Source organism: Elaeis guineensis, chromosome 16, assembly GCF_000442705.2.
Source record: "Elaeis guineensis isolate ETL-2024a chromosome 16, EG11, whole genome shotgun sequence".
Classification (NCBI taxonomy): Eukaryota; Viridiplantae; Streptophyta; class Magnoliopsida; order Arecales; family Arecaceae; genus Elaeis; species Elaeis guineensis.
In genome coordinates this window covers 1,412,426-1,424,925 of record NC_026008.2, presented here as the reverse complement: position 1 = coordinate 1,424,925, position 12,500 = coordinate 1,412,426, and the positions used below count along the sequence as shown (strand labels likewise).

The window sequence follows — 12,500 nt, the reverse complement described above, 5'->3', positions numbered from 1 at the left end:
TGCGCACGTCGCCTGCACCGTGCCGTAGCTGGACTCCACTATTTTCGTGCGCACTCCTCCACTTTCTGCGCGCATGGCTCTTGCACACGTGCCCCTGCACTGAGCTGTGCCCTGCTCGAGCAATCTCATCTACGCCCGCAAGCAGTGCCGCACCTGCGTCCATGCAGTGCCGCGCCTGTGCCCGAGCTGTGCCACGCCCATGCTCGCAGACAGAGTCGAGTCCTTCCGGCCGAACCCAAGTCAGGTGCGCCTAGCCTGCGTGCCCATGCCGCACAGCATCGCCATGTCGCGCGCTCCTTCGGTGTGCCATCCCGAAGATGTGCGCCCTCCCTGTGCACAATGCTGCACCGAGCCCCACCGTGCAACAAGGCATGGCACGGTGCCGCCTGCGCCCGTGCCAAGCCCCTGTCCAAGGCTTCAGCCCTGTGACAAACCTCCCCCACTTGATGAAGCCAACGTCCCTGTTGGCCGGGAAGCTAAAAACTCAAGTACCTGCTGCTCAAATTGCCAGAGGGAAGTCTCCTTCTCCCAGCTGGTCTCATTATCTGGAACTCCGCTCCACTTCACCAAGTACTCCACCCTCCTGTTCTTCTTGCTTTGCCCCAAGACCCGGCGATCAAGTATTTTCTCCACCTCGCGTGTGTACTCTATTCTGATTGTCGGAGAGGCACGCTTCATCTATCGTCGTGAAGGCACTCCTTCACCTCCATCTTGGTAAAATGGCTTCAAGAAGCTCACATGGAAAGTCGGATGGATCTTCAATCTGGCGGGCAGCTGTAATCGGTATGCCACTGCACCAACCTTCTTGACGATCTCAAATGGCCCATCGTACTTGGGAACTAGACCCCGATGCACCATCTTGCTACTGATTTTCTTCCAAATCTGGGGAGTCAGCTTCAGCAATACCTGATCCCCAACCTGGAACTCCCGACCACGCCTTCCTCGATCCGCATATTTCTTCATGCGCCAAGCTGCCTTGTGAAGACTATCTTGCGCTGCTTCGAAAAGCTCCTGCTTCGATCGTGCATATCGGTAGGCTGCTGGGCACCTACCCTGTGATTTGCTCCTGGCAACTTCATGAGAAGTTAAGGGCTGATGCCCCATTGCTAACTCAAAAGGGGTCATACCTGTGGCCGAAGACTTGTGCAGGTTGTAGCAAAACTGCGTCGAGTCCATTAATTCCAGCCAATTCTTTTGGTTGGCTGTGACAAAGTGCCGCAAATACTCCTCAAGTAGGCCGTTGACCCTCTCCGTCTGGCCATCCATTTGAGGATGATTGGTGGTGGAAAACTTCAGATTGGTCCCCATCAAGCTGAAGAGTGCCGTCCAAAACCGCCCTGTGAAGCGCGCATCACGGTCACTCACAATGTCCTCCGGCAAGCCGAAGTACTTGACCACCTGTTTGTAGAAAAGCTCTGCAGCCACCTCTGCTGAGCATGCTTTTGGGGCCGGGATGAACACCCCATATTTGGAGAATCGGTCCACCACAACCATGACCGATGCCATTCCATCAACCAAAGGAAAACTGCTGATGAAGTCCATGCTGACTGACACCCACGACTTCTCTGGAACGGGCAGTGGCTGAAGCAATCCTGCTGCACGCCGCCTCTCCACCTTGTCTTGTTGGCACACAAGACATGTCTTGACATATGCCTCGACATCCTGCTCCATGCGCGGCCAATAATAACTGCACTCCACCAAAGCCAGCATCCGTTCGCGACCCGGATGACCAGCCCACTTGCTGTCGTGGCATTCCTTCAAGATTTCCTCCCGTAATCCTGCACCAAGAGGGACATATAATCTATTACCTCTGGAGTGCAGCAGATCTGATTCCAGCCAATAGCGCCACACCAAGCCATCCCGGACTTGCTGTACCAAGCGTTGATATTCTGGATTAGATGGTGCTTGCTCCTTGACTCGCTGCAGTAGATCTCCTTGGATCTACACCATTGCTGCAGCAGTTACCTCTTCGGTTTGGCACCGACTCAATGCATCGGCCACCTGGTTTTGCCTACCAGGCCGATGCTCCCAAGCAAAGTCATACTCCGCCAGCAGCTCTTGCCAGCGTGCCTGCCTGGCAGAAAGTTTGCGCTGCATCTGGAAGAAAGTGTTGGCAACATTGTCGGTCTTCACGATGAAGTAGCTGCCCAGCAGGTACACTCGCCATACCCGCAAGCAATGGACAACCGCCAGCATTTCCTTCTCGTGTGCAGAGTATCTTCCTTCAGCTTCTTTGAGTTTTCTGCTCTCAAAGGCCACTGGATGCCCATCTTGGATTAGCACTCCTCCTAGTGCTCGGTCACTTGCATCCGTGACTACTTCGAAGGGCTTCTCGAAGTTAGGCAGCAACAAAACTAGTTCGGACGCCATAGCCTTCTTCACCTTGTCAAAGGCTTCTTGGCATGCATGCATCCATGTCCAAGGCCTATCCTTCTTCAACAGATCTGTCAAAGGGGCTGTCTTCTTGGCATATCCCTGCACAAATCTGCGATAATAGTTAGCCAAACCAAGGAAGGACCTTAGTTCGGTTGCCTTGGTAGGTGCCGGCCACTCCACAACCGCACGCACCTTGGCCTCATCCATGCGCACTTGACCATGTCCAATCTTGTGCCCAAGGAAGCTTATCTCTTGCTTGGCAAACTCGCACTTCTCACGTTTGACATAGAGTGGTGCTGTCTCAACCGTGAAAGTGCCTTCTCCAAGTGAATCAAATGATCCTCCAATGACTCACTGTAAATGACAATATCGTCAAGATAAACGACCACAAACTCATCAAGGTAGTCATAAAAAACCTCATTCATAAGGTTGCAGAAAGTGGCTGGCGCATTCGTCAGCCCGAAGGGCATTACAAGGAACTCAAAAGCTCCATAACGAGTTACACAGGTGGTCTTCCCTTCATCTCCTTCTGCGATGCGAACCTGCCAATATCCGAGCGCAGGTCCAGCTTGGTGAAGAATGTTGACTTGGCCAATCTGTCAAAGAGGTCAGCCGCAAGGGGGATAGGGTACTTATTCTTCACCGTTACCTTGTTCAGGGCCCTGTAATCTATGCACATGCGCAGCGAGCCATCCTTCTTCCTTTAAACAGCATCGGGGCTCCATAAGGTGCTTTGGAAGGCTGGATCATGCCGGCATCCAGCAGCTCAGTCAATTGCTTGCGCAGCTCCCCCAGCTCCAAGGGACTCATGCGATAGGGCGCTTGGGCTGGTGCCTTCACCCCCGGCACCAACTCGATCTTGTGGTCAGTTGTTCTCCTTGGTGGAAGTTCCTTTGGCAGTTCGGCTGGCATGAGGTCTGCATACTTCTGCAGCAGGTCAGCCACTTCATTGGGAACTTCCGCCATGACTCCTTCCTTCATTTCCACCAAGGCCACCAGGAAGGTAGCTTCACCTCGTCTCAGCCCATGCTTTACCTGCAAGGCTGACAACATCGCACCAGATGTTCCTCCATTCTTTGCTGGAGGGTTAGCCACACTCGAGATGAAGCAAGGGTATTCTTCATGCAGCAACATTAGCCCACCCAATGTGGCAGCAAAGCTGCCTTTGCTTGCACAAAGAACTCAATACCCAGAATGATATCAAAATCATCCAATGTAACAATGGTAAAATCGAGGACACCAGTCCAAGACCCAAGGGATACCTGGACGCCAGCAGCTATCCCAGCAACATCACGAGCCATAGAGTTCACAGCTTTGATCTTGCTGCTGCTCTTGGTCACCTTCAGCCCGAGCACATGCGCAATCCGCTCGGTCATGAAGTTGTGTGTTGCGCCTGTGTCCGCCATGGCCACATCTCCTTTCCGCCCAGCCTGACCTTCATGTACATCAGGCCGGATGGTATGCTCCTCTCCGCTCGCATGGCATTGACGAGTTGGAGTGGATTGACGCATGAGGGGTTGGCTTCATCACCTCGGCCACCCTCCTCTACCACGGCATTGAGTCTTTCCTTCTTCGGGCAGTCCTTTGCCCTGTGCGGTCCACCACATATAAAACAACCAGAGAAAGTACTGGTTTTACCTTTCTCTTGTGCGCTAGCCTTGCCAACGCTTTGGCCATCCTCTCGGCCTTTGGATTTCTTCTGGCAGCTGGCTTCCTGCCTTTGGACTTGGGCTTGCTAGTCCCTTCTGCACCCTCTACAGGCCGACTGATGCGAAAATCAACCAAGCCATCCGCTGCACCATGGCCGAGGGCAAGTCTTTCACGCTTGCCTCCGGAGTTCCATCTGCGCCCACGGTTGCAAGCCGGACAGGAAATTAAATAGCCTGTCCTCGTCCGACATGTTGCGGATGTCCAGCATCAACGAGCTGAATTCTTTGACATAGCTCCTCATCGAGCCCACATGTCGCAGCTTTTTCAAGGATTCCCGCGCCAACCATGAAGTATTGCAGGGTAGGAACTGGTCCTTCAGTTCTTTCTTAAGGGTCTCCCAAGCCTCGATCTTCGGTCTGCCCGCACTAGCATCATCGTCTAACCTGGTGCGCCACCATAACTTTGCATCTTTGGTTAGATACATGCTAGTAAGAGTTACCTTCTCTTTATCAGGACTCTTGCAGCGACGAAGTACTGCTCCATGTCCCATAGAAAATTCTCGATGGCCTTAGCATCGCGCTCCCCCTCGAAGGCCTTTGGCTCCGGCACCTTCATTGAGCGGGATGGTTCTGCAGCAATGGCACCCGGGCTGCAGAACGCTGTCTTGAGCACTCCCATTTCGCTCTCTGCAATGCTAACACGAGAGGCTAGAACGGCACTTACTTCTTCAAACCGAGATTGAAGTGTGCTCAGCCTTTCCTCGAGCTCATCCAATTTGGATATCAGCGGGCGTTCCAACTCCTCTGGGACTTCACCGAGTACCTGCTCGATGATTGTTACCCGCTCTCGAACAGCATCCAAACCGGATCCACCAGCCATTGTTCAGGCAACCTGGCTCTGATACCAACTTCACGGGGCAACTTTTAGCTTCCAAAATTGCTTCCGTGATGGCGCTAACTCCCTTAGCCAGCCAACACCCCAAGGTATGAGACACAAGATTTACAGGGAAAAACCCCCAACCTTTTTGCTTTTCTTCTCAAAAGTACAAAGGACACACCTGCCTCATGCAAGAGGTCTCTCACCCTCTCACCCTGGTGTACAGAGCACTCAAAACCCTCCCAGGTTACACAGAATGCTCTCTCACAGCCTATGGAAACACCCTTCCTTGGCTGATTTTCCCTCTCTCGGCTGCCTCCCTCAGCCTTGGCCGACAGGCCTTTATATCTCTCTGGCCATGGGCCACTCGCCCACTTTCCTGGCAGTGCGCGCCCACTCCCTGGTAGCGCGCCCACTTTGCTGGGTAGTTGGCCGAACCGCCAACCACCAGCAACTGCAAGTCCCAGTCAGCCACGTCCTCGAAACCGCAAGGAACCGCCAGCAACCGCAGCCTGGCGTGCGTGCTGCCCGACCGCGCGCACCTCCGACTTCCACGTGCACGCCTCCGCTTTCTGCGCGCGCACGTCTCCTGCGCACGTCGCCCGCATCGTGCCGAGCTGGACTCCGCTATTCATGCGCACTCCGCTTTCTGACGCATGCTCCTGCCACGTGCCCGCATGCGTGCCCTGCCCGAGCAATTCATTGCGCCCCAAGCAGTGCCGCACCTGCGTCCATGCAGTGCCGCCCTGGCCCGAGCTGTGCCACGCCCATGCCCGCAGACAGAGCCGAGTCCTTCCTGCCGAACCCAGCCGGGTGCGCCTAGCCTGCGCACCCATGCCGCACACATCGCCATGTCGCGCGCTCCTTCGGTGTGCCGTCCCGAAGATGTGCGCCCTCCTTGCGCACAATGCTGCCCGAGCCCCACTGCCAGCAAGGCATGGCACGGTGCCGCCTGCGCCCGTGCCAAGCCCGTGTCCAAGGCTTCAGCCCTGTGACAGTAGGCCCCTATCCTACCATCGAAAGTTGATAGGGCAGAAATTTGAATGATGCGTCGCCAGCACATGGGCCGTGCGATCCGTCGAGTTATCATGAATCATCGGAGAACCGGCGGAGCCCGTGTCGACCTTTTATCTAATAAATGCATCCCTTCCGGAAGTCGGGGTTTGTTGCACGTATTAGCTCTAGAATTACTACGGTTATCCGAGTAGCATGTACCATCAAACAAACTATAACTGATTTAATGAGCCATTCGCAGTTTCACAGTCTGAATTAGTTCATACTCACACATGCATGGTTAATCTTTGAGACAAGCATATGACTACTGGCAGGATCAACCAGGTAGCACATCCTCCAGCGACGCCGAATCCCTGCCCCCACCATATCCCCCTCCGGAGAGGGAGAGGCCTGGGGCGGGCCGGACGTCGTCACATCGGGCCGGGCAACATAACCGACCGATCTGGAGACGGGACACGAGGCAGAGGGGCCCCGCCCCGACGCATCCACCGAATCCACGAGAGATCGAGGCGACAAGAGCGGCCCGATGGAACGGGAGGCCACAATAGGGCCCCCACCAAGGGCCTCGAGGACCGCACGAGGTCCGCCCCCCACCGCCTCAATGAAGGCGGGGGAGTCAGAAGGGGCACATGGGACGTCGACGAGTCCCCTCCCCCCCCACCGAACCGAGGGGGTAGGCCACACGGCAACTAGCGTGCTGCAACGGGACACGAGAAATGTCATCCGAGCAAGAGTGAAGGGAAGCACCCACCGGCGGTTGGCTGCGGCGAGGCAGGGAGACCAGCGCTGGATGCGAATCGAGACCGCTCACGTGCCAACACGGTCGCGGCCGCGTCGCGCCCGACGCCCACCCCGCGCACGTGGAGCCTTGCGGCCCGAGAATGCACGAGGGAGGATCATCATCGGGCAACCGACAGTGGAGCACCGCCGAGCATGAGATATCGAAAAGCAGCAATGCCGAGATATGGGGGTCGCACCATCTGGGTCCGCGCATGCGGCCGCGTAGCGGAGATATTTGGGGGAAGGCACAATCCATGGTCCGCGCAAGCAAGGGGCGAGGGGGGACGGGGACCATGGACAGGTAGCTCGAGGCCCAACCCTGACAACGAACACCGTCCCCGGTCCGCGGGCGCGCGGCCGTGTAATCCAGAGAAGGAGCGGGGAGGGATGGATACCTCGGCAGGGGCGTGGGAGCTCAAGCGATCCATCGAACACCGTCCAAGTCCGTGCGCACGCGGACGCATTACCGAAATATTGGCGGGTGGAGCGCAAGCCGAAGTCCGCACGCGAAGGGCCAGGGAACCGACCGAAGGGGCCAGCGGGGATGGAGACCGAGGGCTGGTTGCACGAGGCCAACCCTACCATCGAACACCGGCCAACATCCGCGCGCGCGCGGACGCGCAATCGAGCGAAGATGTGGGGAGGGACCGAGACCACGGACAGGGAAAGAGAGCACAATCGAGCCTTCCAACACCGTCCAAGTCCGCGGGAGGGCGGACGCATTACCGAAATATTTGGGTGGGGGGGGGGGGCATCCGATTTCCGCGCACGAAGGGCCACGGAACCGACCGAAGGGGCGATGGTGGGTCCGAGCCCATGGACATGTCGCACGGGACCGGCCCCAACAACGAACACCATCCGATGTCCGCGGGCGCCCGGCCACGTAATCGAGAGAAAATGTGGGGAGGGACCGATACCACGGACAGGGAAGGAGAGCCCAATCGAGCCATCCTACGGCGTCCAAGTCCGTGGGAGCGCGGCCGCGTTGCCGCAATATTTGCGGGGGAAGCAACCCGAAGTCCGCGCACAAAGGGCCACGGAACCGATCGAAGGGGCGAGGGTGGACTGAGCCCACCGACAGGTAGCACGGGACCAAACCCGCCCAAGAACACCCGAAACATTTGGGTGGGTGGGGGGGGGAGGGGGACAATCCGAAGTCCGCACACGGAGGGCCGCGGAACCGACCGAAGGGGCGAGAGGGGGGACGGAGCCAACGGGCAGGTAGCACGAGACCGACACTGCCATCGGACACCGTCGCGCGCGGACGCGAAATCGAGCAAAAACGTGATCAGGGACCGAGACCATTGTCCGGGAGAGAGAGATCAATCGAGGCGTCCTGCGCCGTCCAAGTCCGCGCGCGCGGCCGCGTTACCGAAATATTTGTTGGGGGGGGCACAATCCGATGCCCGCGCACGAAGGGCCTCGGATCCAACCGAAGGGGGGGGGAGCGCACATGGGCGGGTCGCACGGGACCAACCCTGCCAACGAACACCATCCCACGTCCGCGCGCGCGCGGCCGCGTTACCGAAATATTTGTTGGGGGGCACAATCCGACGTCCGCGCACGAAGGGCCACGGAACAGACCGAGGGGGCGGGGGGGGGGCGGAGCCCACGGACAGGTCGCAGGGGACCGTCCCTGCCAACGAACACCGTCCCTTGTCCGCGCGCGTGCGGCCGCGTGTAATCGAGCGAAAATGTGGGGAGGGACCGGGACCATGGACTGCGAAAGCGTGCTCGATCGAGCCATCGGGCACCCGCCCGAGTCCACGTGCACGCAGCCGCATCGCCGATGTATTTGTCGGGGGGGGGCGCTATCCCCAGTCCGCGTGGACGCGGCCGCATCGCCGATGTATTCCTTGGGGGGCGCAATCCGATGTCCGCGCAGAAGGGCCACGGAACCAACCGAAGGGGCGAGGGGGAACGGAGCCCCTGGACAGGTCGCTCGGGACGAAACCTGCCCACGAACACCACCCCGTATCCGCGCGCGCGCGGCCGCGTAGTCGAGCCAAAATGGGGGGAGGGACCGAGACCATGGACAGGGAAAGAGAGCTCAGTCGAGCCACCCGACGCCGTCCATTCCCGCTCGCGGGCGGCCGCGTTACCGAAATATTTGTTGGGGGTCACAATCCGACGTCCGCGCACGAAGGGCCACGGAACAGACCGGAGGGGCGAGGGGGGACGGGGCCCATGGACGGGTCGCACGGGGCCAACCCTGCCTACGAACGCCGTCCCGTGTCCGCGCGCGCGCGGCCGCGTAATCGAGCCGGAATGTGGGGCGGGATCGAGAACGAGCACGGGGAAAGAGAGATCAATCGGGCCACCAATCACCGTCCAAATCCGCGCGCGCGCGGCCGCGTTGCCGAAATATTCGTGCTGGGGGCACAATCTGAGGTCCGCGCACGTGGGGCCGCGGAGCCGACCGAAGGGGCGAGGGAGGGTGGGGACGGGGCCACGGACAGGGAGCACGTGACCTACCCCGCCGACGAACACCCGTCCCATCTCCGCGCCGCGCGGCCGCGTGATCGGGCGAAAAGGTTTGGGGAGGGACGGAGAGAGCATGGACGGGGAAGAGGGCCCAAACGAGCCATCCAACACCGCCAAGTCCGCGCGCGCGCGGCCGCGTCACCGAATATCGCGGGTGGAGCACGACCCGCCGTCCGTGCGCATAAGGCCGCGGAACCGGCAGCCCAGCAAAGGGCGAGCGAGTGGGGACGCGGATGCCGAACCCCTACCACCCAGCGGGGCGTCCGGCGCCTCCCACCCGGGGTTCCAAAGATCGAGCGGCATTGCAAACGGGAGGGCGGGACGGGTCCGCTTTGCCGGCTCGGACGGGGAGCCGGCATCGCATCCCACGCACCGAGGGCTTGTCCCGAGCAACGGCCGCGCATCCCGCATCCGGGCCAAGCCCGGCTAAGCGGGACGGGCACCCCTACCACCCAGCGGGGCATCCGGGCGATCCCACCCCGGGGGTTCCAAATGACGAGCAGCATTGCAAACGGGGAGGGCCGGGACGCGCTCCCGCCCGGGATCGACGCGGTGCGGTGCACGAGGATTGACGGGGGGGGCAGACGACCGGGCAACGAGACCCGCGCGCCCGGGACAGGCATCCGGGGCGAAGGGGTCGGGCAGCCCACAGCAAAGGGCCGAGCGAGTGGGGACGCGGATGCCGAACCCCCTACCACCCCAGCGGGGCTCCGGGCGGCTCCCACCCCGGGGGTTCCAAATGATCGAGCAGCATTGCAAACGGGGAGGGCCGGGACGCGCGTCCCGCCTTTGCGGGCTTCGGCGGCGGATGGCCGGGCATCGCATCCCACGCACCGAGGGGGCTTGTCCCCGAGCAGACGGGCCGCGCATCCCGCATCCGCGGGCCAAGCCCGGGCTAAGCGGGACGCGGAACCCCCTACCACCCCAGCGGGGCATCCGGGCGGATCCCACCCGGGGGTTCCAAATGATCGAGCAGCATTGCAAACGGGGAGGGCCGGGACGCGCGTCCCGCCTTCGCGGGATTCGGACGCGGGTGCCCGGGACTCGCGTCCCGTGCACCGAGGACTTGACCCCGAGCGCCGGGTCGCGCATCCCCCATCGACGGGCCAAAGCGGGACGTGGAACCCCCTAGCACCCCCGCGGGGCATCCGGGCGACCCCCACCCCGGGGGGTTCCAAATGATCGAGCGGCATTGCAAACGGGACGCGCGCCCCGCCTTCGCGGAATTCGGGCGCCGGATGGCCGGGCCTCGCGTCCCGCACGCCGGGGCAAGCTAGGGACGAGCAACCCCCCTACCCACCCCAGCGGGGCCCCGAGCAAATCCCACGCGGGGGGTTCCAAAGTGCCGAGCAGCACTGCGACGGGGAGCGGGGGCCGGGACGCGCGTCCCGCCTTTGCGGGCTTCGGACGGCGGACGCCCGCGACTCGCATCCCGCGGGCTCGACCCAAAGCAGCCGGGTCGCGCATCCCGTTTCGGCGGGCCGCCCCGTGCTGCACGGGATGCGGAACCCCCTACCACCCCAGCGGCGCATCCGGGCAAATCCCACCCCGGGGGTTCCAAATGACCGAGCGGCATTGCAAACGGGGGAGTGCCGGGACGCGCGCCCCACCCTCGCGGGCTTCCCGCGGCGGTTGGCCGGGCCTCGCATCCCGCACGTGGGGACAAACGTCGGAGCGGCCGGGTCGCGCGTCCCGTTTCGATGGCCCGAGCCGGGGCAGAATCGGGACGCGGAACCCCCTACCACCCCAGCGGGGCATCCTGGCAAATCCCACCCGGGGGGTTCCAAATGACCGAGCAGCATTGCAAACGGGGCGGGATGGGACGCGCGTCCCGCCTTCACGGGCCTCGGGCGCCGGATGGCCGGGGCTCGCGTCCCGCGCGTCGTGGCCTGCTTGGGACGCGGACCCCCTAATGCCCCGGCGGGGCATCGGGGCAAATCCCACCCCGGGGGTTCCCAGTGACCGAGCGGCGTTGCGAACGGGGGGGCCGGGTCGCGCGTCCCGCCCCCCGGGCTTCAGGCGGTGGATGGCCGGGTCTCGCATCCCGCACGTGGGGGACTCACATTCCGGGCAGTCGGGTCGCGCATCCCGTTTCGATGGCCCGAGCCGGGGCAAACCGGGACGCGGAACCCCCTACCACCCCAGCGGGGCATCCGGGCAACTCCCACCCCGGGGGTTCCGGACGACCGAGCAGCATTGCAAACGGGGCGGGATGGGACGCGCGTCCCGCCTTCACGGGCCACGGGCGCCGGATGGCCGGGCCTCGCGTCCCGGCGTCGGGGCCAGCTTGGGATGCGGAACCCCCTAGCACCCCTGTCAGGGACCTATCCGCAGATGAATGGGTTGGAGCGTCAAAATGGTGGCACAAGCTTCGAACGGCCGTAACTTCTGATCCGGGAGGAGCTACGGGGGCGACAACATTTCAACGGAAAGCTCGTTTCGAGCCCTACGACCGTGAAGCAGCGGAAGCCCAGATGAGTGGGTTGGAGCATCAAAATGGTGGCACAGGCTTCGAACGGCCGTAACTTTTGATCCGGGAGGAGCTACGGGGCGACAATATATCAACGGAAAGCTCGTTCCGAGCCCTAGGACCGTGAAGCAGCGGGAAGCCCAGATGAATGGGTTGGAGCATCAAATGGTGGCACAAGCTTCGAACGGCCGTAACTTTTGATCCGGAGGAGTTACGGGGGCGATAATATATCAACGGAAAGCTCGTTTCGAGCCCTACGACCGTGAACAGGGTTTACCCATTCACTCCATTTCTCGGGCCCAAAATCCTTCATTTTAGTGGGTTTCGGGGCCGTTTTATCTTTGGGGGCCCCGTCTTTGGTTCAGTCTGCGTCCGGCCGCCCGCCGGCCTCATTACGGGCGAGCCCGGGCGTCGGCGCACTCGCCGCTGGGCGCGGTCGGATCCGGGCCCCCCGCGGCACGGTCGGGGCTCGCATCTCGCTCCGCACGCATCCCTCTGGCCTGCCTTGCACCGCCGCGGCCACCCCGAGGGGGCGACACCGGAGCCCGCGGGTGCTCCGGGGGTTGTCCGCGACCGACGCGCGCGTGCGGCGGCCGACCCCCTCCATCGCACGTGCGAGTCACCTCGCATGCTTACGGGACTTGCCTGCTTTGGGCAGGCCGCACCCTTGCCCGGCTAGTTGCCGCAGGGCCACTCCCGGGTCTAATTTTTCGCAAGAATCTCAGCCCCGTGCGGCGCCGGACGCCCCGTCCCCTCGGCCTCCTCGCGGTCCCCACCCCCAGGGATGGTAACAACAAAGCGAAACAGCGGCAAATATTCAAGGCGCATAGAGAAATCCCCCCCCTACCTC

At 61.6% G+C, this 12,500-nt stretch overlaps 2 long non-coding RNA genes across 2 annotated transcripts in view; both read left to right on the top strand.

The window, feature by feature from the left end:
* The window catches only part of LOC140854324 (uncharacterized), a 7,147-nt gene extending 1,037 nt beyond the window's left edge, over positions 1–6,110 (top strand). The window contains exon 2 of the long non-coding RNA XR_012137531.1: positions 5,904–6,110. This is a non-coding gene — a long non-coding RNA (uncharacterized lncRNA). The remainder of the gene's footprint in view (positions 1–5,903) is intronic.
* Positions 1–12,500, top strand: part of LOC140854323 (uncharacterized) — a 135,743-nt gene that overhangs the window by 24,411 nt on the left and 98,832 nt on the right. The gene's annotated exons all lie outside the window — the stretch shown is intronic.